This window comes from Protopterus annectens, chromosome 5.part0, assembly GCF_019279795.1.
Source record: "Protopterus annectens isolate FY-2018-M chromosome 5.part0, PAN1.0, whole genome shotgun sequence".
NCBI lineage: Eukaryota > Metazoa > Chordata > Ceratodontiformes > Protopteridae > Protopterus > Protopterus annectens.
Genome location: NC_056735.1, coordinates 787,962,330 through 787,988,413, shown reverse-complemented (window position 1 = coordinate 787,988,413; position 26,084 = coordinate 787,962,330). Strand labels below are relative to the sequence as shown.

Below are 26,084 nucleotides of genomic sequence, written 5' to 3'. Positions count from 1 at the left end.
ACATCCAGCTTATCCTGTGACTCTACAGGTGTTTCCAGACATGTTTTGAGATTTAATGCCTCAAACACATCCTGGGTATGCCTCAGGGCCTCCTCTCTTCCCAGACAACATCACTATGATGTGTTCATACCAACGCAACTGATCCTTATTAACATGCAAGGCAAGTAGTTGGGGTCTGAGACCTATCAAATCTCTATACTTCTGACTATGTAGTTTTGATTTAATCCTTCCAGTCATTGTTCAAAGCTTAAGAACAAGAACATTGATAAGGATGGGGACACACACAGAACAGTTAATTGAGATATTCAGCCTATGATCCAGCTCCTGTCTCACCACCACCATAGTGATATAGCTTGTAGTAATGGCATCATCCTGTTTGTTAATCTTTCAGCTTCTTCAGTCCTCAATCATGAACGAGATCTCAAGATACATAAACTTTTCCCAGTGAGGTAGCTGCTTCCTTTTCACCTAGAGATGCCACATGGTCAAGATTTGGAAATGCTGATTATCATTCTTTGTGTTTCACACAACTAGTGCATGACGGAGACCACAGTCACATGAAAATAAGACCATAATATCATCTGCACACAACAGAGATGTAGCCACCATTCTCCTATACTGGATACTCTCCACACTTTGGCTGCATTTTAATATCCTGTCCATGAAAATTACAAATTGGAGGAGAGAGAATGTATGCTTTCTACTCCTACCATGAATGCATTATATGTAGTACCAAGAATGTGGATAAAACTCAGTCTTGAGACAGTGGGGAAAAACAGCATGCAGCAGTGGCCTTGGGACACTGTACTTTTGCACTATGTCTGACAAGACATTTTGGGATACATTGGCCTATGGCTTCTATAACACAAAAATACAGGCATAAAGTCATGGCAAAATTGCAATGACCCCTCTACTATCTATGCAACAAAGAATCATTCCACTGTACCATAGCCAGTATGGAATCTGCGCTGATCCTTTCAACTTAGAAGCTGAACTATTGGAGAATACCTCTTTTCCCAGGAGGCTAAAGAGTTTTATTCAATTGGAGCAGACCTTTCTGTCCTCCTTTCTGGGAATGGGAACCACAGGCTGAGTTTGCAATCCAGCAATACTGCGCCATGATTCCATTCAACACTGAAAAAGTGTGTTAACCATGTCAGTCCAACAATGTCTAGCACCTTCAGCATTCCTACACAGATGGCATCATGCCTCTCAACCTCTTAGTACAAGAAATCCTGACAAAGCCAAAAATTTGCGGTAGACAAAGACCCAAAAATAGGGACAATTTTTAATTATGGCTTTTAAAATCTTAGAAAGTTAAAAGAATAACCAGTTTTGCATTAGCATGCATTTTCTGAAGGATATAGGTTTATAGGTTCATAGGAGGTAACTAAGGTATCAGCCCTAGAGCCCTCACAAGCCTAGCCATGTTAATCCTGAGTTGCCCCAATTGTCCTTGTTAGATGGACGTATTTCACAGGGCAAATGTATGATTAACACCAACTACCCTACTCCATGAGGGACATGGATGCCACCCCTGGGGTGAATCTGTGGTCTCCCATCAATTTGTCTAGATTTCACTTGAACAGGGTCAGTGAGGAGCTCTGCTTCATGTGAGTTGGAAGTTTATTCCAGAGGAGTGGCAATCTCTGAGAGATATATATGTCTCTCCAGCATGTTCTGTTAATATCATAGGTTAGGTTAATATCCCTAGAGAAAGTGACTCTTTTGCAGTTTAACTTGAGGATGTGCAGCATTTCCATCATGGCAAGGTTGGAGACTGCCCTGTAGGCCAGGCACAAGCTGACTCTCAGCAGCTGATGCAATACAGAGTACAGTGGCGGGACTTTCAGTCTATCCTCTTAAGTCCATGATTTGGAGGCCCTGTATTTTCTTGGTGAGAAACCTCTGTGGTCTCTCCAGCTGCTGCAGGTGTCTGGTGAGGCACTTGCAAATGGTAAGACTGTAGTCTATTAATGGTCTGCTGAGGGACAAGTAAATGGAGCTATAACATCCATAGATCTGGATGCGATGCCCTTATTTATGAGATGCACAACATAGAAGGCTTTCCTTACCACTGTGGAAACTTGGTGGTCAAAGTCAGATTGTTATCTGTCTGTGTTCCTATATTTCATACTACTATGTTTGAACTCGGGGGGGGGGGGGCTTTCAATACTGTAATTAACAGGGAATTTTGCTTTGCCAAAGGGGATAATAATGCATTTCTTTGGATTTAGTTTTAGACCGTGGCTTTGGCACTGACCATTTGTCTGTGTTAGCCCCTTCTGTAATATGTTAACATCACTGGGGGACTCAGTGATTGCTCCCAGCTTGCAATCATCATTGAACTTGGTAAGCCAAAGTTGTCTATTTTACCTGGACTTCTGTGAAATAAATTCCAAACAGTAAAGGGCCCAGCACAGATCCATGCGTTATGTCACTTATGACAGGTCTACTGGTAGAGGTGTAGTCATCGAGTCTGACAGTATGTGTTCTGTTGATGAGCCAATTGGCTACCCATCTAGTGACGTATGGGTTATTGCCCAACTGGTAGAGTTTCTCAATGATACCTGAGTGGGGGATTGTGTCAAAAGCCTTGGCTAGGTCAAGATAGGTAGCATGCACTGTCTTACCTTCATCTAGGGCTCTGGTGACTTTCTCAAAGAAGTCTTCTAAGTTTAATAAGCATGGTCTTCCCTTAACAAAGACAAATTGGGTTGGGTCTAGAGTTTGAAGATCGCCTATGTCTTTGTTGATAAAGTCCATGATAATTCTTTCAATGGTCTTGCAGATGACGCTTGTCAGACTTATGGGTCTATACTTCCCAGGGCCAGTTGATGACCCCACTTTGTGCAAGGGGTTCACTGTTGCTCTTCTCCATTCTGCTGGAACAAAGTAATTTCTTAGGCTATGCTTAAACAGAATGCCAAGTGGGTCCTCTAGGTCCTATTTTAGATTGCTTAGTAAGCAACCTGGAATGTTATCTGGTCCTATTGAAGCCGTGTTTTTGGCTTTGGAGAGTGCAAATATGACCTGATCTTTAGAGAAACTAGGCAGAGGACTGGTGTTAGATATGTTTTGCAGTATGGCTGGTGGGGACAGGGAGGTGAAGTTTGTGCCAAATCTGTCAGCTAGCAGGTTGGCAACTAGCTTTGGTATAGTATGGGTGTACCATCTACTACCAGCTCAGCACATATCTGGGCATCCCCTTTTAGATTTTGGACATAGTTAAAGAATGCCTTATGATTATTCGTAGCTAAGGATGGTATTTTAGTTTCATAATTAGGTTTAGAGGACTTTACAAGATTTCAGATTTTCTTGTTCAAGCTGTGAAAGGAATTCTTTCTCTGCTGAGTCAGTTCCCCCTTGTTCTTAGACATCAGTTTCTTCCTTTTGTTATATAACCTATTTATACTTGAGTTCCTCAGGAGGACCTGGATTTGATCCAGTCAGCTACATCCAAATCTATATACTTGCTTAAGTGTATATACAGAGCATTTGTGTACACCTCTGCATATGAATCATTTGTGATTATGGGGGGTATAAAACTATTTATACCATCACTTAATGGGCTGCAGTTTGCTTTGAAGAAGTTTTTTTTTGTTTGTTTTTTTGCTACTATGGGGGTGTCAAGTCCAATTGTTATTTTCAACAAGACTGATTTATAGACCGACATTACCAGGGAGGGCATCACATGGTGGAGGAGTGCAGTGACCTCTCATGTTGGTGAGTACTATGTCTAGAATATTTGAGTCCCTTGGGGTGCAGACTATCTGTACCAGAACATTTACATCGACAAAGTCCAGGAACCTCTGAGTGAGCATGTCTGTGCTCATTTATTTCACCCAGTCAATGGAAGGATAGTTGAAATTTCCCATGATTAAGGTGTTGGGATGTATGGCAAGTGACTCCAGTAAGTCCAGGTAGGCAGTGTGCTTTTCTTGGTTCATGGTGAAGGATCTATAGCTAGAACAATGTGGTATGGTATTTTGCCTATAATTAATTTGACATGGAGTAATTCAAGACAGTCATACTATATGACCAGTCTCAATATGTGCTTGGCTTTAATGAAGATGGACACACCTCTGCCTTTGGTTCTTTCATGCTCATTTTGAGGTCTGAACATGCAGAAGACATTGTAGCCTTACATGGTCAAGGTGCTCTCTGCAGCCTTGAACCATGTCTCAGTGACTGCACAGACATAAGCATCTTCCAAGGTAGTGGAGTGCTTCCAGGGAGTGTTGTTTTACATTTAGACTCCTAGCGTTAAGCAGCAGAACCTTGAGTTTGTCTCTAGTGGATTTTGTAAGGTCAAAAATGTTGTTTTGACATTGCCTAAAAAAAGGAATTATGGGGGAGGCAAACACCTTTGCCAGTATCCAAAAGCATAGTAGAGACAGGCGCAGACTATCTCTGACAAAGCAGCATGGCCTGATGACCATGTCTTCCCAGGCTGACAGATACTTGAACCCCCTGGACTGATACCAGAAGCTAAGCCAATTGTTGAAGTCAATCTTTTTTTGTTTATAGTGTGGCATCATCCTGGGTGAAGGGAGAATGCTGCTTAGGGCTAGGGTCATACCTGCCTAGGACTCATAATCTGAGAATTCAGTTATGTCTCTCTTCATATAGTTCAGAAGGGTACGTCTCAAGTGATTCACCCCAACATGGACTATAACATAGTCATAACAATATTTGATGTTGAGTGACTTGCATGATTTGATGGATCCTGGCACCTGACAGGCAGCAGACTGTGACCTCCTTGTTCAACCTTGTGAGGGGGACATCTGTGTGTCTCTCTATGGAGTGGACTATAACCAGGACATTTAATTTTGAGGTGTTTTGCCTTAGGGGCTTATTTGCTGAGATGCCAGTGTATGTGTTATTATGTGTAGTAGTTTCTATTTTCATAGTAGTGTGTGCAGGTGGTTTATGTTTGGGAGGTCTCTGATCTTTTGGTAGGCTTCTCGCACGTACCTCAGTGTATGTGGGTTTATGTGTCATGACCTTATTTTGTGTGAGAGGTGAAGTGTGCATGCTGAGAACCTGTTTGATGTCCAGTTTGTTGTTACATGAGAGAACTGATTCCAATTTCACAATGTAATTACATCTATCATATAGAGTATTTTTTGTTTTAGGAGTAAGTGGTTGTCAGTGTACATGAGGCAATTACTACATTGCCTGAAGATGTCCATGTTGATCAGGCTGGTCAGACAAATGATGGGAAACTGCCATTCCATTATAGCGGATTTTTACCATATGTACTATTAGGGAAGGGAATGGGCTGGTTTGAGCAATTTTTGCACTAGGACTGACAAAGGGGCTTATTCTGTTGAAGGCTATGGATGGTAAGTATGGTAATGCTGGTCAGTGTGCAACTGGGTTGCCCTTAGTGCAGCAGAAAACTTGGGAGGGTTCCACTGACAGATATCTAGGGAAAAGCTGTGCTTCAAGGTGTTTGCATCTATGCAGGCACCACTAACCCCCATTGTAAAGTGCTCAGCAATGCACAAATGCAAGGCTTAAATACAGGTGAAATTAAATGCTTTTAAGCTAATCTACCAATAGGAAAGCAGACAATGAACCTTTCTCCAGCAATCCCCAGCTCAGACAAGGCTGGATCCACAACTCTTCTGCTACAAGGGTGCAGTGGAGCTTTTCTTAATGTAAGATTGGTAGTTTATTGCTCAAGTGTATCAATACAGGCTAGATTCAGCAGGTCTGAATCTATTCTATGCTATCTAGCTATTAGTACAATGCAAATCAAGTGCAGAGAATGAAGCAGTCACAAACAGTAAAGCAGTGAAAAAAAGCGAAATAATGCAGTAATTCAATAAAATACAGTTCAAAAATGCAGAAGACTCACAAAATATACTTATTTCCTTGTTTTTTTGCCTTGGGTGCCTTAGATTAAAGCAGAAACACTCTAGACCACTGACAAAGGGGTTCCTATTATATAATCAAAGATGCAATCCTTCAAATGCATCTTGATCAAACTTGAAAGCACAAAACAGCAAAATAGCGAAACAGCATATAAGCGTTTCTTACCCTGGGAAAGAAATCGCTTGGCCACCTCCATTATTTTGCCATTTCCGTCACTGTAGTGCGATCTCGGAGTGGGTATATTTAGGTAGTGAGGGTGTGGGGGGCACAGCCCCCTCCCACATTGGGGGTGTGGGGGGAGGAGCCCCCATTTTATGTAATGTTTTGAAGTTTATACTTTATTTATTTATTATTTTTTTTTTGTGTAACAGCAATTTTTTTTTTCCTGGGAAAAAAATTGCTGTTCCGAGTGTTTGGGATTATAAGCTTTCGCTTACATGGGGTCGATAAATCAGTGTTCGCTTCTTGAAGCATTTGCTGATTTAATATAGACCCTGGCAAAAGATGCCAAACGTAGACCAGCTCCACTTAAATGAGCCAGCAGTTCTGGTTAGCTGTCTGTTATTCTTTAGTGGCTTCAATCCTCAATGATTTGCCAGAAAGAAACAAACCAAAACTATCAGGCAAAAATCTGAACATTCTGTGAAAATCTGAAAAGTTGAGAGGTATGAATGACATCCAGCAGAGCAGCCTATCTACAGAACTTTTTAATTGACACAATAATCTTCTGCAGAAATGCATGTAATTCAGTCATCTGCTTTTTATGCTGCTTCTTCCGAGAATGGCATGTACCAAGGAATCTGGAGTTCCTCACATAATCCTTCTACAACTCAACAGTGCCTGCAGTTTAAGTAAGAATTTCTCCAACATTCCTGAGAATAGCCCTGACAACATCACATCTCCCCTCCAGAATCAGGAGCTGATTGGCTAGAACCTATTTGAGGCCATCCAAAAGACATTCCCTATTGCTTTGTCATACTCCTCCTACACCTCACATTGGTCTTTATTTCTGATAAGAAAACAACTGGAACCTTCCAGGCTTTTCAATACTTGTTAGTCAAATCTACAGAGGTCCTGGTTGGACAACCTCTTTCTTTAACTTGAAAACTTCACCCACTATTGCTATTCACTAGTAGCTTCTAAGACTGGCTCCACAAAAAGCATTGCTCATCTTTTAACCACAAATCATTGCTGCTTCCTCGGTTACTGAGGTCCTGAGTGTGGTTCACTCAGACCCAATATCCTCAACCTACCCAGGTAAATGGGAGAAGCTCTTCTGGAGTTGGGATCTGAACTTTTCCCTTCATTATCATCAGCTTTGTATTTCCAGGACACCTTTGGTAAAAAATTGGGTCTTCCTGGTCTGCCCAGTGACCACCTTAGCCATATGCTCCAATTCAATATCAAATGGTGATCAGGTGATATTTCAGCATCTCTTTTGATCCACAGGTCCGGGATACACAGCCAGAGATTTGAAGACATGACTACAAAGTCAGCCACTGACCTTTAGTCTGAGTTATTGAGAAACCAAGTACACATGTTCACATATTTCTTTTTTAATGTGATGCTTGTTATGGACAATGCTTGAGTAGCACAGATGTCCAAAAACAATTCACCACATATGATCAAATAAGGCAAACTTTTCTTCCAAATCACAAACCTCCAGGTAGGTCCATCATTCCTTACATCAGTATTGAAGTCTTCAGATACAACTACAGAATCTAGAGGTGGCATTGTGTCAAGCACCACACCCACATCCTCCAAGAAGGCCAAATACTGTGACTAGCTGTTATGTGTATATGCCCTAGCAACAGACAGAGTTTTCATGTCCTCAACTTGCAGTCACATTCAGACACTCATCTTGTCTACTGGTACAAACTCCAAATAAAGGGTGCCAAACCAGGCAATTGCAAGTGCCCTGGAAACCACCAGGGTCTCTGTTGTGGATCAGCACTACAGTAAGACAGAAGACAACCCTACTTGAGAAATATCATTCCAGAACCAATGTTAGGTATACAAGTAATACCCCTACTAAACCTTTTTGAAAAAGTTCAACCTCCTGCAAAGCTTTATTTCTTTTTCCATCAGTGTTTTGATATTCCATGTTCCAAGAGCTAGTTTCCATTGTCAGGGTCTAGTCTATCTTAGTCAGTCTTACTTCTGCCTGCCACTAGATTAGCATCACATCTACTCCCTTCTCTTTGGCTTGCATACTGTAAGCCCACGCTACAGCTCCATGCTGCATTTTCAGGTTAATCGTAGTCTGGCTGCGTGATTCACTCAGCCAACAGGTACTCATTGTCAAACATCACACTCAGGTCTGCCTTAGAGAGCATATCCTTGTCTCTTTGTTCCAGATGAGGTTATCGAAATCATTAACTGAAGCATCATGGAGACAATACAGAGGGCCATTTTTGGCCCCTCTCCTAATAATAATTTGCAATGGATGGTCCAACCAGGAGCCAGCATTATAGAGAACATTACTCTAAAGCTGAAAACTATCCAGTCCTTATAAGAGCATGATCCCATGAAAGAAGGCTTTTGAAATATTTGTATTCAAACAAATATCACGCAATCACATTTTAATTGTCTTATTTACATTTATTCCAGTTCACTGAAGTAACATCAGATTAATTTTCAATACTGCATAATTTCTATGCTTAAAAACCTTATTTGGTTTATTGTTGATTTTCCTTTTAAGTAGATAAAAATAAATGACAAGAGAAGTGAAATAAGCACATTAATTGTTTGAAATCTTGCTTGGTATTTTGAATAGGGCTTTATATTGGTCATGTATTTTGCAAACTACCCCTGCAGTAGTGGTCATACATTTAAAATACTGCTTCAGAAGAGCCCAACTAACTGCATTATTTTTGTTTGTTTGTTTGTTTGTTTGTTTTTAGCGGAAGTAATGTTAGTGTGTAATGCCCATATGTACAGTAATTCATAACTGGTTGAAAACTCACATTGGTCTGGCAAAGTAAATCTCTTTCCATAAGGTGCAGCTGCATAGAGTCAGTCAAATGAGTAAATAGCATGCATGGTGTGAAGTTCCATGCAGTAGGATGTCGGATACTTTGACCCCCCCCCCCCAACTAAAGCAAAATTTGGATGTGACTTCCTAACTAGAACTAGCAAGAAAACTTATAAAGCAGCAACAAAATTAAAAACGTATGGAAAATTAGCTAGGAAATTATAAGAAGGTGGCAACAATGGAGCAGCAGACAGCATTGTTACCTCACAACAAGAGGTTCTCCAGTTCAATTCTTGTCTGGGGTGCCTTCTGTGTGGAGTCTGCTTGTCCTCCTTGTGTAGGTGTGGGATTCATCTGTGTGTTCCAGTTTCCTCCTACATTCCAAAGACATGCATTAGGTGGATTGAACACTATGACCATAGGTGTGAGTGGGCATGCAAGTATGTGTTGTGGTATGGAAGAACTGCCATGGCAGGGCTAGCCACCTAGTGGCATGAACATTGAACTTAGATGATTACCGCTGTTGAAGTGACACTCTCACCTCATCTCCAAAAAATGGGCAAAGGGGTTGTGGATGGATGGAATATATAGGTCCAGTGCTAATTTATTCAGTTTTATTGTCCATGTTTACTATCTGGTTAAGAAATATTCAGTTGTTATATTGAGTATATTGAATTATCGCATTATCTTCTGCCTCTTCACTTTCTACTAAAAAAAAAAAAAAAACAGTTTCCTAGCTTTCCTTGAACTAGTGTAGCCCAGATACAGATTCAGGATTTGTTGTAAGCTTCTGAGCGGTGATCTTCAATTTTTTTCCCTTAGATCTGCTAGTTCTCTGCTCTCCTGCACTTTTATTAGCTTATTAGTCTAGCACTTTAAACTATTCCCGGTGCCAGAAAGTCTGCTCTTCAAATTTTCCCTTAGAACTAGCTGGTTTCTCAATAGTAGCACTAAAATCTGAATCCCTGTGACTAGCACTTGCTCTAAAACCTGCTGGAAAGCACTAGAAAGCCTTAAACTGATACAAGCACTCAATTATCCTTGTTAATAAGGAGAAATTAATCGTAGGCACTAAACAGCCTATAATTGCAAAGTACCTTGCCAAGGTAAGGGAAAACAGCAAAAAGGACCTCCGAAGCTGAAATGCAAACAAACACTAATCACAACCAGTCACACATAGCTCAAAACACCAGTGTGCCACCAAACAACAGCTCCTAAGGCAAGACAATGTACCCAACACTTTAGTCATAGGTGACTCTATAGTCAGGCACTCTGATGTCCCACTCACCAGGCTGAATAAGAAGAAAATTACTGTCAACTGCCTGTCAGGTGCCAGGATCCGCCATGTAACACATGCACTCAAGTCACTCCACAACAAGTACAAATATGACTCTGTCATTGTCCATGTTGAAGTGAATGACTTGAGAAGTACCTCCCTGGACTACATCAAAAGATACATGGAAGAGCTCTCGGATCATGTGGCCCAGGCAGGTATGACCCTAGCCCTGAGCAGCATCCTGTCTTCACCCAGAATGATACCACAGTATAAGGACAAAATGATTGACTTCAACAATTGGCTAAGTTTCTGGTGTAATTCAAAGGGGATCCAGTATCTGTCTGCCTGGGATGACATAATCGACAAACCACAATGCTTTGCCAGAGATGGTCTGCACATGTCTCCCCTGGGATTCAGGTTACTGGCTAAAGCTCTTGCCACACCTATAGTGTCTTTTTTAGGCAAGGCTCAAAGGACAAAACCACCACTGTAACAGATATAAGCATGCAAAATCTGAAGGTAATGCTACTCAATGCTAGAAGTCTAAACCTCAAAATGCACTCTCTCAAGGCACTCCTAAAAATGGAGAACATTGATATCTGTGCAGTAACTGAGACCTGGTTCAAGGCTCCAGAGAGCACCCCTGCAATACCAGGCTACAACTCTTACCACCCTTTTCGGCCAGCAAACCAGGACCAAAGCACTAAAGGCGGAGGGGTGTCCATATTCATCAAGGATATTCACACCTCCAGGCTAGTTGCCCAACACAATGCATCTGAAATTCTACAGGCGCAACTAACACTAGGTAAGACTGCAATCCAAATTGTAGCTTGCTACAGATCCCCACCATGCCCCAAGATTCTCACTACACCTTTCTAGACATACTAGAAAATATTACGATACAACCAAACACCCTAATACTGGGTGATTTCAACTACCCTGTCATTAATTGGGAAAACTACTTGGGTATCAACACATTTGCCCAACGGTTCTTGGAATTCATAAATTCCAACGGCCTGCACCAACTAATCCATAGTCCCACCAGGGGCTCAAATATCCTAGACCTGGTCATTACCAACATGGGGGAATCGATGCTCCACACCAGTGGTCACCCCCTCATTTGTCAGGTCTGACCATAAGCTAATCACCCTTGACATCCACATTCCACCCACCCCCACCCTCAGTAGGGAAGCCTCCATAAAAATCTTCTCCAAAGCCAACTTCATGCTACTCAAGTCAGAAGTGACAAACTTCATGACATCCATGCAGACGGGAGCTGAAAGTTCGGCAGCTGTGTTCTACACTAAGGCACTGTACAAGCACATCCACTCGTGCATGAGTCTTGCCATTCCAATCAGAACCAAGACAGTCTCCTTCAGAAAAAAAGAAACCAATCTGGTGGTCCCCTGCCATAAACAAACTATACAACAGAAGGAAGAAACTGTTGCAAAAAAGAGGAAAATCCCAGGATGCAAAAAACTCCCTTACCAGCCTCAGTAAGAAGCTGAGATCCCTCATAAAATCCTCCAAAGCTAGTTACGAAAATAAAATTGTCAAAGATTCCAAGGACAACCACAAGGCAATCTATAGTTATGTCAAGAATCTAAATGGCAATGCTCAGATATGCTCTGAGCTACAACAGAATGGCATTAAAAATACTGATTCCAAGGATATTGCCAATATCCTGGCAGATTGATTCAGTGCCAACTTCACCCCCTCTCACCCCAAAAAGGGCCCATCTCAATACCAAAAGATTGCCAAATTTCAGTAATCACTGCCACACAGATAAAAAAATGCACTCTCCAAAGCTAAGAATACAGCATCCATGGGACCCGAAGACATCCCGGGCTGTGTACTACATGAACTACAAAATGAACTGACACTTCACCTAAGTGTCATGTTTAATCATAGCCTCACCTCTAGTTTCGTGCCCAATGAGTGGCGCATGGCTACAGTTATCCCACTCCACAAGGGAGGATCCACATTGGATCCCAAGAACTATCGTCCCATCAGTCTGATGAGCCTGAAGGCATGGAACTCATTATCATGGAACTTATAAACAAAGACATTGGTAACCTACAAACACTGGACCCCACCCAGTTTGATTTCGTAAAGGGACGATCTTGTCTCCACAACCTGATTGACTTCTTTGAATCAGTCTCCAGAGCCACGGATGAAGGTAAGACAGTCCACACAGCCTATCTGAACCTCACCAAGGCTTAGATACCATCCGCCACTCTGGAATCATAGATAAATTTACTAAGCTGGGCATTAATCCATACATCACTCGATGGGTTGCCAACTGGCTTACTGACAGAATCCACACTGTAAAAGAAACCAACTCAAAATCCAGGTCCAGACACGTGACAAGTGGAGTACCTCAGGGTTCAGTCCTGGGATCGTTCTTGTTTGGCATCTACTTCTCTAAAGTACAGGCCAGCACTAATGGACTCTGGCTAACAAAGTTTGCAGATGACTGCAAACTGAGAGCCATTATTGAATCCCCAAATGATGTGGATATTCTACAAAAGGGCCTTACAGAAACAGATGCTTGGTGCCAGAGCCATGGGCTCAAACTCAGTGCCAAGAAATGTATAGTTACACCCTTTGGGAAAAAACATGCACCTATGAATTACCACAGAAGTGGCAGTACACTAAACATCGAAAGTGTGAAAAGGGACTTAGGGACACAGGTGGACAATGGTCTCACGTTTGATAACCACATAGCCACAACAGTCAGGAAATCTTTCTATGTGTCACACCTCATCACTAAGGGCTTTTCATACAGAAAAAAGGAGGTCATTTTCCCACTGTACTCATCCCTCATTAGACCCATTATAGAGTACAATGGCCCATTTGGATGTACCTCACAAGACATCTGCAACAACTGGAAAGGCCACAGAAATACCTCACTAAAAGAATCACAGGCCTAAAGCAGATGCCCTATTCTGACCATCTAAAAAAACTCCAGCTATACTCTTGTCGCATATCGCCTACTCAGAGGCAATCTCTGCTTAACATACAAGGCCATGTCAAACCCAGTGATGTTGGACATGCTACACTTAAAAAAATCCCAATCCCTCAAAGCTACATGCTCCAGGGATCTAAACCTGGTCATCACAATGAACAAAACATGCTGGAGGGATAGGTTTCTGACCCAGAGACTCTCCTATACTCTGGAATAGACTGCCCATACATGTCAAGCTGAGCGCCTCTTTGGCCCTCTTCAAAAAGAACCTTGACGATTGGATGGGAGATAGGAAATTCACCCCGGGGATCGCATAAGTTACCCTGCTAAACAGGGGACCAGGGAAGTAAATATTCTGTGAAGAAATAGCCAGGGAATTGTTATGGCTAGGCTTGTATAGACCCTAGGGCCGATAGCCTAGTACCAACCTATAAACCTATGAACCTATGAAGTTGTGTTCATATAGTAGCCTGGTTGTAATACCTTGCTAAAAGTGTTTCTGGTACCTGGTTTTTTTATTTTTTATTTTCCTCTGGTATTTCTTAAAGTTTCTGCTGTTTTGCATGTTTTTCCCTCTAGCTTTTGGTATGGTATTAGCAATTAAGAAATATTAGTTCTGTGGCAGGGATTTAAATTGATATTGTATTTTGAAAGTACATATTTTTATATTTGTTTTTCACTCTTCTGGGACAAACAACTCTAAACATCATTCCACACAACACCACACTGCTGAACTAGATAGATGAGGTTTGTCTAGTGTGGAATTCTCTACAAATTATCTTACTCATTCTTAGATCCCTAAGAGACTGTAACTATACTCCTGCACTGTGTATTAATTAGATTATAGGTTCATAGGTAGGTACTGGGCTATCTGCCCGGAGGCATATATTAGCACAGCCACATTGTGCGGTATACACCGCCCCTTTGGTTAGTTCCCCAGGCCCTTGATCTAGCAGCTAGTACCCTTGGCCCCTATATAGTAGAGCTGTTGGTATGATCCCTGGTGTGAACTTTCTGTTACCCATCCACTCGTCAAGGTTCCTCTTGAAGAGTGATAGTGAGGGGCTCTGTCTTATGTAGATCGGAACCTTGTTCCATAGCAAGGGAAGTCTTTGCGAAGGGAATCTCTCCCTCCAGCATGTTCTATTCATTGTTGTGCTGAGGTTTATATCCCTAGAGCATGTAGCTCGAGTAGATTTGGTTTTGCTAAGATGGAGCATGTTCAACAGTTCTGGGTTGGACATGGCTCTGTATGTTAGACAGAGATCGCCTCTGAGAAGGCGGTATGCAACAGAGAAAAGCCTTAGTTTTTTTCAATTGTGCTGCATAGGGCAACTGTTTGAGGCCAGTAATCCTCTTAGTGAAGTACCTCTGTGGTCTCTCCAGCTGCTAGAGATGACTGGCCAGGTACATTCCAATTGGTGCATTGTACTCAATAATGGGTCTGATGAGGGAAGAGTAGAGGGGCACCATTACATCCTTAGATCTTGATGTGAACCCTTTCGTGATCAGATGGGTCACATAGAAGGATTTTCTAACCACCTTGGCAACATGGTTATCAAAGGAAAGCTGACTATCTACTTGGGTCCCTAGATCCCTTATTACTTCTTCAGATTTCAGGGGCTACCTCCTATGTGATAGTTTGCGGGTGCTCTGTTTTTTCCAAAGGGGATTACTACACATTTTTTAGCATTTAGCTTGAGACCATGGCTTTGACACCATGCATCAGTCTCACCAATTGCTATCTTGGATAACCAGGAATTGTTCTTATTCATTTTATTTTTATAATTTGTTTCCCTCATACACTAAAATATAAGCTATTTTTAAATACATTTTTAAGCCACGCTCCCTTAACATTACTTATCCCTTTTATGCTAAGTGAGTTGCATATTAATAGATTCGTAAGCTACATTCCTATAATGCCAGAGATATATTTCCATTGAACTAATCACTTAAACTTTCTTTTTTCTTAAAAATTAAATAATATTGCATTTCTTTACTATATACTTTGACCAAAATGAAAGGTCAGCCAGCTTGTTCAACACCAATAGACAGCCTCATAGCATTTGGTTTACTCAGTCTGTGTAACAATTGTCTAATTCTCACATACAATGCTTAGCTTGTCACTCTCTACATGTGAGAAATATACTTAACCAAGCTTGAGACCTTCATCTCACAAACAAATATAAATTGTGAGCAACACACACCACCGCTGCATCCCACACAAACACATGGTAAACTACCACACACTGATGCAGATAAATATCCTTGCTTAAGCCTTCAAGACCTAGTGAATCTAGGGCTCTGAGTAAATCAAACCACTAGTATTCAGTGAATCCACTGTTAGACACACTAACTCAACTCTCATGAGGCTGGACAAAGAGAAGGTGACAGTAAGATGCCTTTCAGGAACGATGATCTCTGACACATCAGGGGTCCTAAATATTCTTAAGGCAGACAAGTATGATTATGACATTAAGTGGTCTTTGTAGGTGTGAAACAATCTGGCTTGTAAAACCCTAAGGGATACATAAAGAGATATGGCAGAGATCTCTCAAGTTTAGCTTTGATAATGGTAGATCCTTTCTAATAAATCTTGTCAGCTTCATTAGGGAGAGTAACACACACTGTGGACTGTGGGTATGCTGTAAATACACATAATGACCTAGCTGAGGCTTTTGACACCATACCACATGCCGGCATAATAAACAGGTTAGTTGAGCTTTCAAATAGACTCCTACATAGTTAAGTGAATAGCAAATTGGTTGAGGGATAGAACCCGAGTAGTGAAGGCGGCAGGTTTGTCCTCAGTAACATGAAGTTGACCAGTTGTGTTCCTCAAGGATCTGTGCTCCGACATCTACTTTTCAGCATCTAGTTCACAGATCTCCAAATTACAAATGTGGATTTCTGGCTAACCAAGTTTGTGGTTGGCTACAAACATTGTGTTAACTTCAAGTTCTCATCTCATACACAGAAGCTTCAATTGGAATTTGCATGTCAACAGCTGTTGCTCAAAAAATGGGTTAAAACTACATTTCAAAAGTGCAATATCATGGTATTTTGTAAATACTCTCTTCATCCACCATATTATATAGACAACATCCAGATTCAAAATGAAAGTGCAGTAACAGACCTTTGAACATGGGTAGATAATCCTTTTGCTTTTACCATTATATTGCAGCATTGGTTAGGAAGCCTATTCGCCTGGCACAGCTGATTGCAAAATGTATTTCATTTAAATCCATGGAAATTCTTACTCTTTTTATGTTCCACATTGCTCAGAGTTATTATTGAGTGCACAGAACTTTTTGGAATGTATCTTATTAGGGGTTCACTTCTAAATACCAAACACACAGAATATCGTAGACCACAGTCCTGAGACTGGAATATCGTTCTCCCATATACCCGAAAATTGAAATTCCCGAACCCCAGAAACACATGAGTTTTTGGTAGTTAAACTGCAAGACGTAACCGTTGACAACTGAAGCAGATATAAAAGCATGTCCATCTCTTTAAAATGTTGTACAGTGTATTGCATCACCATAATGGCTGACGAGTGCTAAGAAGCACCCTGAACTGTTGGGCAACTTTATACTAGAGTTCAATCCCAAAACTGCAGGGAGGTTATGCTTACAGATGGATATATCTATCATTTGGAGAGAAAATAAGATAATCAGAGATACTGGTGCTGTAAACTGAAGTGTGCAGGGAGATGTAGAGGCAGAACTGTCACGCTGTCACTATCTGAAGGTGAGAAACTCTTGAAAAGTGTAGCCCATAACCATGCAGGGGATCCTTTTGAGGTGCAGAAATATACCGTCTGTGGTACTCTTAAAGACAAAGTGGCTAACTCCAGGGGCACACCTTGTATCTTAGTGGATGATGCCATAGCTTCAACATCATTAGAATGTGTGTCCAGCTTACTCAGCAGAAAGGTGATGTTACAACAGATTGGTAGTGTGCGCCATAAGTACTTTGAACAGATGCATATACCTGATCTAACACTTGAGACCTTAGACATGAATATGTTTTTATTCCAAACTGCCGTGTTTGTAGAGAAAAGAATGGTAGATGACACTACTGGTAATGTTGTTATTGTATTTAGTACATTAAACAACCTACATGATTTAAGTTGTGCAACTATTTGGATAATGAATGGGACATAATTTTGCAAGAGTATACTGTGCCAACAACTGTACAGTATTCACAAGTTAGTTAAATATGGGAGTTATAGCAAATCCGTGCCTTTGCTGTATTGTCTCATGTCCAAGAAGTCTCTACAAGCTTATAACATGATGTAGCAATGTGTGTTTTATTTGCTTTCACTGAATAATTTTCAAACAAGTTTACAGTTTGTCGTATGCGATTTTGAGGTGGTGGCTATTAAACGTATACAGATAAACATCAATGGGGCTGCCTCAAAGGGATGCTTATTTCATTTTGGACAAAATATATGGAGGAAGGTTCAACAGCTGGGTTTAGGTTCTCTGTACAATTCTTCCTACAGTTTCCAGTTATCCATCAGGTGTTTAGTAGCATTAGCTTTCCTCCCTGAGCATGAAGTACTGCCTACATTTAATCAGTTAAAAGAGACTTTCCCAGAAGAAGGCAGAGATGTGCTGAAGTACTTTTTGGACTGGTATGTACTGAGTAAAGTGAAGAGATTTGCAATGAGCACTACTGCATTTACAAGATTTCCTCCACTCTTCCCAATCTCTTTTTTGGAACATTTCTGATTTAAACACATTGATTTTACCATGAACCCAAAACTTATTTGAAGCATGGCATCACCACCTTAAGTATGCTCTGGGTGCAAGATCAACTGACCTTTCTGTACTAATGATGGCTCTAGCTAGAGAGCAGAACTTTGGTGAGGAATTGTGAGCATGGCTTGCTGCAGCTTGTCCCCCTTTACCAAAGCAGAAGAAGTTAATACAGAGGCACTCACAGTTTCAGCGAGTGTTGGGTAATAAAGACAAATATTCACCCATTGAATTTATCCAAGCTGTTGCTCGACTGTTGAAAATATGATCCTGATATTGGTGTTGTACCATTGCACAGCTATTCTACATTTGTGCAGGGGCGGAGTCACGTGTTGGGATTCTGCATATGTTAAACTTGATTTACCGTTATTTATTTGTTATTTATGTTGGAGCACATGGAAATGTGAGACATGGATGCTTGTTGAAGCATTTTGTTATTATAGGTTCATAGGTTCATAGGAAGGTACTAGGCTATTGGCCTAGGGCCTATATAAGCCTAGCCAAATGGTACCCTTGCTTTTGCCACCCAAGAAAATTATTTTCGTGTGCCTCTGTCAAGCAGAGCCACAGAAGTGATCCCCGGGGTGAATTTCCTATCTCCCATCCAATCATCAAGATTTTTCTTAAAGAGTGCTAATGAGGAGCTTTGTTTGATATAGATAGGCTGTTTGTTCCAGAGTATGGGAAGTCTCTGAGATAGGAATCTATCCCTCCAGCATGTTCTGTTTATTATGGTAAGAAGGTTTAGGTCCCTAGAGCGTGTAGCTCGGAGGGATTGGGATTTCTTTATGTGGAGCATATACAACAGTGCTGGGTTTGACATAGCTTTGTATGTTAGGCAGAGATTGCCTCTGAGTAGGCGATATGCGACAGAGTAAAGCTGGAGTTTTTTGAGACGGTCTGCATAGGACATCTGTTTGAGGCCAGTGATCCTCTTTGTGAGGTATTTCTGTGGCCTTTCCAGTTGTTGTAGATGTCTAGTGAGGTACATACCAAAAGGGGCATTGTATTTTATAATGGGTCTAATGAGTGATGAGTAGAGGCGAACAATGACCTCTTTTTTCCTGGATGAGAAACCTTTTGTGATGAGGTGTGCCACGTAGAAGGATTTCCTGACTACTGCAGCGATGTGATTATCAAAGGATAGACTACTGTCCACCTGTGTCCCAAGGTCTCTTATCACACTTTTGGTGCTAAGTAGACTACCACCTATGTGGTAGTTCATGGGTACAGAGTTTTTACCAAAAGGGAGGACAATGCACTTTTTGGCATTGAGCTTGAGGCCATGTCTTTGACACCAGGCATCTGTCTCAGTGAGGCCCTTTTGTAGGATGTCCACATCATTAGGAGATTTGATTATGGCTCCTAGTTTGCAGTCATCTGCGAACTTTGTTAGCCAAAGACCTTCTGTGTTAGCCTGTACTTCAGAGAAGTAGATACCAAACAGGAGTGGACCTAGGACTGAACCCTGTGGTACTCCACTTGTCACTGGTCTGAAGTTGGATTTAGAGTCTGCTACTTTCACAGTTGGCAACCCATCTATTCTGCAAGAGTTTTGCCATGGTTTTCTTGTTCAGGTGGCAGAAGTCTGTGTTTACAGGATATACACACCTTTTCATGCACAAGTGATATTACTCCACCAGGAGCACATGTCAGGATAGGCAGTTTCGAGATTCTGGGCTGTTAGTAATGTAATATTTGGCCTTTTGAAAGTTCAGTCTTTTGTACTTATGATATTCCAGTCTCGGAATTGTGGTCTACGATATTCTGTATGTTCAGTATTTAGAAGTGAACCTCTTATTAGGCAGATTCAGCAACTGGGAAAGACTCCAGAGGTAACTAACTGAAAGATCATTGGCTTTAATGACAAAAGCTACCAGGAGAGGCAGGAAGCACTTCCTTTTATTCAGTATCTTATAGCCTCCTTTAGGAATCATCTGTGCCTTACCTGTTGGACAATTAGGGATCCAGTAGTCCAAGACCTCATATATATTTACAAATTAGACAGTTTTACTAACACTAGAACCAAAAATCTGAACTTGCTTCAGCAAATAAACAAAACAGGATGGAAAGACAAATTTGTTGAGCAATGCTTACCTCTTCTCTGGAGCAAACGTCCACTCCAAATAAAGCAATGTAACACACTTTCATCCCGCAGAAAGGAGTTAGACAACTAGATGAGTATGCACAAATAAAACCCCTGGCATGACTGGCCTGTTGCTTCTTGAAAAAGGAGAGAAGGCCTAAGAGTGGATACTAGCAAGGCTGAAATGGACATTGGGCCCAGCTACCTTGTATTTTTATAAGATTCATGTACAAAGAAGCAGAATTGAATATAATTGTCACAAAAAAGATGTTTTGAATCATTTTCACTAATCATTTTGTTTGGCAGTTATCTTTTTCTAGAAAAGGAAGGTTTGTGTGAGTGAGCATCTGAGTGTGTGTTTATGTGCATGTGTGTTTGTCTGTATGTGTGTGTTATTATCAAAATTGCCCATTTATATTATGCCTCAATTGGCCAGTTGACAGGCTATATAATCTTAATAAGAATGTGTAATAAAATGCATCTATATAAAGAAGTAAAGGATTTTTTTAAACAACAGAAAATGTGTGCATCATTCCAGGACAGCAGAGAAATTGTGTGTGCCTTATATCTACAAACCATAGCAAGAGTGGAGTAAAGAGGTCAGCTGCCTCACATGGAAAATATTAGGGGGCACAATCAGCACTTCCTCAGAGGTGCTGCAAGCAGTATCAGCAATTATGACAGTCAGTCAGTGTTTGTGTGTTAGCAATGGTGTTTTGACACAGTTTAACAAAGAACTTACATTATAGCCCTTTCAGGCTGAAGACTTTGTTTTTGACAGTGAGTGAACTATACCAAGAAACTGCTATAGTTCTTCATTACAGTCTGGATAAGGTGTTTGATATGACATTATTATGTATATCTGTAATAGTACATAATAGCTCTTTACTTAACCTGACACTTCTTTTTTTTCAGTTTGTTTCTCAACTACTCAGACTTGGGGGGCTCTACATGGGAGGCATTGCCAAACATACCAACAAGCCTGGCTAAATCTGTGATGCTGTACATCATTTGATACTCTTAAAGTCAAGGCATAACTTGTTCTGAGAACTGAAAATGTATTTCAGACTGTAATTCTTTGAGTAATAAGACTTTCCACATAAGGCAGCTTTTTCATAACCTCCACCATTTCATGTTATGGAGCATGAATTCACTAGTATTTCACAGGATGAAAAGAATGAAGCATGGTAAAAAGTTCATTAGGACTGACACTTGAAGCTCTATACAGAGATTTTATAGTTGGAAGAAAAATAAATTGAGGAAAAAGCAATTGTGTGAAATAAACATTAATACTATTCTGTAACACTGCAGCAAAAACCCTAATGTGCAGTAATATCAAAAATTATTGCAGTGCTAAACTTTTTTGTCTAGTTTGGCTACCTCACAGCTGATCAGCTTCTCCCAGTGCTTTCTCTCATTTATTGGGTCTAGTGAACCCTCCCAACCTCCCCTACATTAACTCTAACAACATTTGGGGTCAGTGATGAGATTGAGGCATACTGAGGCAGTGTTATGTTGTCACCCATGGAATGTTTTCCCCTTTTTTTTTGCCCTATCCCCAAACCCATGCAGTAACACCCTGTGGGTGGGACAAGCAATGGGCGCCAGCATTGCACCACTGCCATTTCTACAAGAGGCTGATATCAGAAGAATTGCCTGACCTAGAGCTAGGACTGCACAGCTAATTCCTGGTCCAAAGCAAGGAAATCAAACCTTACAAGTGTGCCTCCTCCCTGATTCCCGGATGGTCACACCTAACATTTCCACCTATGCCATCAAGTGCCAGAGCTATTATTTGAACTAGGGTTACCTGGACTGTAGTCAAGGCTTTAACCTCTATGTCCCTGATACAGGTTTACTGTCATGCAACCTTTGTGGTTGTTAAGCCTTGGGATGTGTTATGGCAGCATTTTCTTATCCTGAGGTTGGACAGCTATACAGTTAATATATTTAGGGCTATGGGGTCTAGTAGTAGCAGTTCACTTGTCATTGCAAAATTCCTTTTTGATGTTAGTAGGAGTGACATCTGTTCTCCTGATGTACCAAACCTGAGGCTAACCATGTTTGAAGGGAATGATTTTTCATTATTAGAGACAAAATACACCACAGTATTCTGTATTATTTTAAAAATGTGGCCCTCTGCACACAATCATTATATTTGTATTTTAGATAAAACAAAACAAAGTCTGTGCTTTTAATTCAAAATAATTTTAACCTTTGAATTGGAGATTTAATTTTTTGTAATACTCTGCATTCTGTTTTGTTTGCTTTTAATAATAACAATATTCAACATTTTTGACTTGACTTATTTATAAGCGCTGTTAATTAAACACAAAATAAAGAAATCTACTTTTATGTAAAATCATTTTTTGTTATAAAATAACTTTTCTTCATCAGAAATATAATCCCAAAGTAAAAGTTTACTTACATATTTTTACTGCTAGAGCAGCACTAACAAGGACAGCGAAAAACAGCCAGTTCATAGTGGAGGAGCTTTTCTGAAACTTCTAATCTTCTCTGTTAAAAAAATTCTGTCTTTAGCTGCTCATGGTCTTAGAGCAGAAGGTATAGATGTAGAAACGAGGAAGTGATGTGAGCACTGAATCACCTGTACTGCTGAGACGCTAAAGTGTGGTTTTCTGCCAGCAATAGAAAGTGTTACTTCACTTGTAGCATGCTATTACACTGTCCTTTATTAGCAAACTACCTTGCTGATCTTACAATATTAAAAAGAATATTGTGCAACTACTGTACCGTTCATCCAGAGGAAATTGATTATATCATTCAACATTACTCTGTTGCAAATGTAAATTTTCATTCTGCAGGGTTCGTATTAGCTTTTGTATCATTTTATTTTATGATCTATTTACTCAAAAACACAGAATAAACAGAACACAAAGATATATCAGTATAATCTTCCACTGAATTTTACCACACACTTTACTAATATACAGGTTTTTATCTATTCCATTCACATTTTTGTGCACTTCTCAATTTATCTGACATTTGAACTGGCAATATTCTTATTCATTAAAAAAATTAGTAAATGATTGTGTGAGCATTTTTAAGCTTTCAGATAAAAATACAGTCTATCATTTATTGCCTAAATCTATCTTCTTGTAGTGGTAATGCATATTCAATTTGTGTTGCTCGATGGGGCACTTATTGATGTCTTTTTCTTTTCTGAAGAACTGCTGCTGTTGACAGATGCCCTGCCCTCTGCATGTTCAAACTCCTCTTAGAAATATGGTCTTCATAACTAAATGTATTAGTAATAATGGTAGGGTCTTAGTACTAATTATAATTGAAGTATCATTGCCTTGCATATTTTCTAAGACATCTATTCCTCCCAAAATAACTTGCCACTAGACAAAAAAAAAAAACAGAAAGGGGAAGATTAAGTGGGTAACACCTGAGCTCATTAAAAAGCAAATATCAAAAAGTAAATAAATAAATAAAGAACAGAAAAATACCGTCTCAAAGGTAACACAGGAAACAATAACTTTATTTACACGCCACAAGCTTTCACACCAATATGTTTTTTTTCAAGTGTTATAGAACAGAGCAAAATGGAGCAGTTATGACATTTTTAGTGATTCTTATATTTATATCCTTAACCTTGTTGATTTAAGAATTAGTTTTCAAATGCATACACAATTCAAACCAGCTGAATGGACTGCATAATGTGCATATATATTTTTATATTCTCATGTTTCAGTAAATAAAATTTCATCTCATCGTCTTGCCCCTATCTTTATTATTTTTAAAACATTAAACTTAAATAAATTGTCATGACCTTCCCTCTGTATATGTTTGTATAAGGCATTTGTTTCCATCTGCCTGTGTATCTCAGAATAATGCTCACAGATTCTTTCGACATTCTTTTACTCTCCCCCACATAAAATATTGGACCTACATTATATCTTGATAAATAAACTTTTTTCATAGTATTACATGTTGCAGATATATGGCCGGATTCCTTAACAACTGCAGTAAGTGCTGCTATCATACTGGCAACATGCCTCAATACCAACTCGATAGCATGCTAGTTGGCATTCATGAAATGGCTCTACACATTGTGTAGAGCTGCAAAACAAAGGAAAACAGCAGAATATGGTAATGATAACATTAAGAGCTGAATTACATGCTAAACCAATCCAACATAGCAGTGCTATTCAGGAAGCTATAAAGCAATTGTGTATACTCAGTGTAGTAATTTGCCCTAAACTCCAAAAATCTTTGGAATACAGGCATGATTATACTTAGGAAAAAAAGCATGTTGGGGTTGCTGCTGCTACCATTAAGCTGTATGTGCAACAGGTTTTAAATCAGGGTGCTGCTGCTACTGCCAGACCTTCGGCAAAAAGAAAGAAAGGTGTTTAGAGTCCATTTGACTATGGAATGTTTTTCCCATTCTTCCCCTGTCCCTTACTTGTTCGATTGCTTTACCAACTGGTTCAACTGCTTTACTTGCAATACTTACTGAAATACAGTGAGGTTCAACAATTATATTAGCAATCAAGGACTTCATAACACAGAAATTGCTGAGTGACACAGGCTGGATAGAGAAACACTGGAGGAACTATGCAACCTCTGCTGCCTTCACCTCAGGCCCTAGGGAAATCATGGAGAACCCATCCAATTGGAAAAAAAAGGCAACATTACATATACTAGCTACTGGTACTTTCCAGAGCCCCACAGGGGATATATTAGGGGTATCACAGGCATCAGCTTCTAGAACACTGCATCAGTTTTAAATGCAATCCTATAACATGCAAGTGATCACATCTGTTTCCCAAGCACACTACAGGACAAAACAAGAACCATGCAGGAATTTTCTGTTGTAACCACATATTCCTGATGTGTTTGGGACCATAGATTGCTCACACATAGAAATAAAAGTCACATTCAGTGAACAGAAAATAAATTACATCAACAGATGCAGTTACCACTCTATAGACTGTCATGTTGTCAGTAATGCCCAAGGGATCATCTACAATGTCTGTGCAGGTAACCCATACAATTTTCACAACTCACACATATCTGAGCTGTACATGAGGTTTTATAGGAGTAACATTCTATAAGGGCATCAAGTGAGGAAGTGCAGGTTATATACTGGAGCCCTGGCTCATGACACAAATGAGCAAGGATATAATGAGGCCCACATTAAAACTGGGACTATCATATAATATGTGTTTGGATTGTTCAAATCAAAGTTCAAGTGTCTAGACACATCAGGAGGTGCATTGCAATATGACCCAGGTACCACTGCTGAAATACTTATAGTCTGTGCCATGTTACACAATATAATTCTCAGGAAACAGCTTTAGCAAGGACAGCATGGGACAGGACCACTGGCAGGCTCAGCAGCAGCAGATACAGATGAGGAGTCTGGGGAGAACCACCAGCTACAGATGGTGCTGCCAGACAGAGCTGTGCACAGTATTCCCTTGCTCTAGCTGCGAGGCAAAGGATAGCAAACACACACTACTTAGGCGACTGCCTAAGATCCCATGCACATACAAACAAGAAAACTTTTGTCTGTCAAACTCCTCAACCATAACTTAAACATGTAATGGCTGTGTTCTGATAGCATTAGACAGGGAGAATTTGCAGTAATGACAAAGTAAGTGTGGAAGCTGTAGTGAAAATATAAAAAGTTACATAACAGAGTATTCTTTTTGGAAATATGTATATGCCCCGCAGCATAGAATTTGTTTAAGGTATACCATTATACCAGTAATGGCTGATATGTCTGATGTTTTCACTATTAGTGACACATTCTACTCAATACTGTGCATCAAGCATTTCACTTGACCACTGTCAGTTATACCCTCAGTTGCAGAATTATATCAAGAAGCAATACTGAAGTACTTACTGGTTTGACTGCTTTGCTTACAATGTTAACTGAAATAAAATGAGGTTCAGCAATTATATAAGCAGTCATTAAGAAATGAGAAGAAAAAAAAAATTCTTCTGCAATACATATTGAAAAATGCAAGCTTGTGAGTAAGCAAGCATGAGCTATCCACTGTGAGCACCAGACGTGTATGCAGTCGGAAATCACAAATACTTATGCAAATGGCAGAGAACAGTCATCATCATTTTCACAGGGTAGTAGTAAGGTGTTA

General features: G+C 40.2%; 1 long non-coding RNA gene across 1 annotated transcript in view; it reads right to left on the bottom strand.

The window, feature by feature from the left end:
* LOC122802042 overlaps window positions 1-22,593 on the bottom strand; it is a 111,999-nt gene extending 89,406 nt beyond the window's left edge. The window contains exon 1 of the long non-coding RNA XR_006364854.1: window positions 22,382-22,593. This is a non-coding gene — a long non-coding RNA (uncharacterized LOC122802042). The remainder of the gene's footprint in view (window positions 1-22,381) is intronic.
* Between the last annotated feature and the right edge of the window lie 3,491 nt (window positions 22,594-26,084).